The sequence below is a fragment of the Microtus ochrogaster genome, unplaced genomic scaffold (genome assembly GCF_000317375.1).
Source record: "Microtus ochrogaster isolate Prairie Vole_2 unplaced genomic scaffold, MicOch1.0 UNK4, whole genome shotgun sequence".
Taxonomy (NCBI): Eukaryota; Metazoa; Chordata; class Mammalia; order Rodentia; family Cricetidae; genus Microtus; species Microtus ochrogaster.
Genome location: NW_004949102.1, coordinates 6,221,652 through 6,224,461, shown reverse-complemented (window position 1 = coordinate 6,224,461; position 2,810 = coordinate 6,221,652). Strand labels below are relative to the sequence as shown.

Genomic DNA, 2,810 nt, shown 5'->3' with positions numbered 1-2,810 from the left:
AAACGAAAAAAATCCCTCCCTACTTCCTCTAGTGAATCTCTCTCTTTCTCCCGGATGCCCTGAGGCTCTATGATTACTTTCTGGAACTAGTTGCTAACTCAGCCTCCTGACCCAAGGTTAATTTTATTTAATTAACGTAAATACTAACTCAGGGTTCACAGTGTGATTAAATATACCCCCACACTAGCTTGTGTCAAGTTGACATAAAATTAACCATTACACTGGCCCTTCCTTTTTGTTTGTTTTTCCCTCTCCTTTTCCTCTTCCTTCCTCCTCCTCCTCTCTCTCCCCTCCGTGTGTGTGTGTGTGTGTGTGTGTGTGTGTGTGTGTGTGTGTGTGTGTGTGTGTGCTCTATGGAGCCCAGGCTGACCTCCCAAACACTAGAACTATGTGAATAGCACCAGGCCATCCAGGGCTACACAGACGATCTTGTTTTAAAAAACCAAAACCAAAAGAAGAGATACAAACTTGCAAAGCTCAAGGTCAGGGACTGGACCTGCTAGGCCTTCGAAGGCCCTCAAAGCCTGACCCACTGCAGTAATGTGCCTAACTTACAGCAAAATCAGGACTAATAAAAACAAACAAAAAGGTAAGCAGACTTCACTAAAATTAAAAATATTTGTATTTTAAAGTTTACTGTCACATGCCTGGGGTGCCTGAGGAAAGCAAATAAGCAAATGTGTGCTGGCAAGATGGCTGGCCAGTGAAAGTGCCTGCTGTCCAGGCCTGACTAGAGCCAACCTTGCTGACTCCTGCACCCGAGCTGATGGTACACACACGCACACCCACAGCTCCCCTACCCACTCACAAAATGATGATGAAGGTGACAAACTAAAGAGCAAGAAAAGAGATATCTTGATTGAGGGTGCCATTATGGGGCTAGCAAGAAACTTGGCACTACAGAAATTCCTGGGAATCCACAAAGATGACCCCAGTAAGACCCTAAGCAATTGTGGAGAAGGTGCCTGAACTGACCTTGCCCTGTAGTCAGATTGACAACTATCTTAAATGTCACCATAGAACCTGCATCCAGCAACTGATGGAAGCAGATATAGAGACCTACAATGAAGCACTGGGCTGAGCTCCCAAAGTCCAGTCGAAGAGAGAGAGGAACAATAATATGAGCAAAGGGGTCAAGACCATGATGGGGGACATCCACTGAAACAGCTGGTCTGAGCTAATGGGAGCTCACCAACTCCAGCCTGCAGCAGGGGAACCAGCATGGGACCAAACTAGGTCCTCTGAATGGGGGTGACAATTGTGTGGCTGGGACAGACTGTGGGGTCACTGGCAGTGAGACCAGACTTATCCCTAGTGCTTTGTGGAACCCATTCTCTTTGGAGGGATACCTTACTCAGCCTAGATATAGTGGGGAGGGTCTTGGTTCTGCCTCAAAGTCAAATCAGACTTTGTTGACTTCCCATGGGAAGCCCCTACCCTCTCTGAGAAGTGCATAGGGTTGGGGGAGCAGGAGGAAGGGAGGAAGAGGGAACTTGGATTGGTATGTAAAAATGAGAAAAGATAGTTTTTTAAAAAAATAAATAATTAAAAATAATTTAAAAAATAAATAAATAGGAAAAGAAAAAGGGAATCATTTTGTGAGTGGATAGGGGAGCCATACAACATGCCCACAAAATCTAAAATTCTAGGGGTGCAACTCAACAGTGCTTTTTAAAAATGCTCTAAGCAAGACATACTGGCTCATGCCTGTAATCTCTGCACTGGGAAGGCTGGGGCAGGAGGATCACCTTGAATTCAAGGACACACAATCCCTTGCCAGTTTGGGGCCAGCAGAATGGCTCCCGCAAAGGAGGAAAGAAGGGTGGCGAGAAGAAGAAAGGCCGTTCTGCCATAAACGTGGTGGTGACCCAAGAATACCACCAACATTCACAAGCGCATCCTCGGTGTGGGCTTCAAGAGGCATGCCCTTAGGGCACTCAAAGAAATAAGGAGGTTTGTCATGAAGGAGATGGGGACTCCAGATGTGTGGATTGATACGAGGCTCAATAAAGCCGTCTGGGCCAAAGGAATAAGGAATGTTCCTTACCGTATCTGGGTACGTTTGTCCAGAAAACATCATGAGGATGAGGACTCACCAAACAAGCTCTACACATTGGGTAACTTACGCGCCTGTTACCACGTTCAAAAATCTACAGACAGTCAGTGTGGATGAGAACTAACCTAGTGAATCTCAAATAAAGTTGGAGAATTACCAGGGGGGAGAAAAAGGACATTCTAGGCTATGCAGTGAGTTCCAGACCAGCTGAGGTTTCAGAGTGACACACTGCTGCCATTCCTCCCCGCAAGCCTTCCAAAGCAAACCAAACAATAGAGAAGCCTGCTAGGTGACAGTGCCCCACGCCCAGGTTTGAGAATCACTGGCCAAGACACCGTGGACGAGCCTGCCAGTCCCGTCTCAGTTCCTGTTCTTGCTGGGTGTGCATTGTCTCTGTTGTTCCCGCTGGGCTTCCTGCTGCTCATTGGGCCTATGCTTTTACAGTAGACTTGTATGGTGAGCGAGCGTTCTGCTCCAAACGCCAGTAGCTGTCCCACTAGGAAACTTCAGAAGCAAAATGAAGGTGTGGCTGTCATTCAGCGTGTAGTTGCTGTAGTTGCGATGACTTGAGAGCTTCACATAGACTTGCACTCTAGACCTTGCCTTGGATTTAATGGAGCTAGAAAGGCAGATGAGCAAGAAGTCCACCCCCCATCTGCGGCAAAGTATAATAGGACCTCGAAAGGGTCAGGTGGCCAAGCGATTGAGGCAGAGAGGCAGAGGCTGATGGGTCTCTGTGAGTTCAAGGCCAGCC

General features: G+C 47.3%; 1 pseudogene; it reads left to right on the top strand.

The window, feature by feature from the left end:
• The first annotated feature begins 873 nt into the window (after positions 1-873).
• LOC101999558 lies at positions 874-2,180 on the top strand (annotated as a pseudogene).
• Positions 2,181-2,810: the final 630 nt, after the last annotated feature.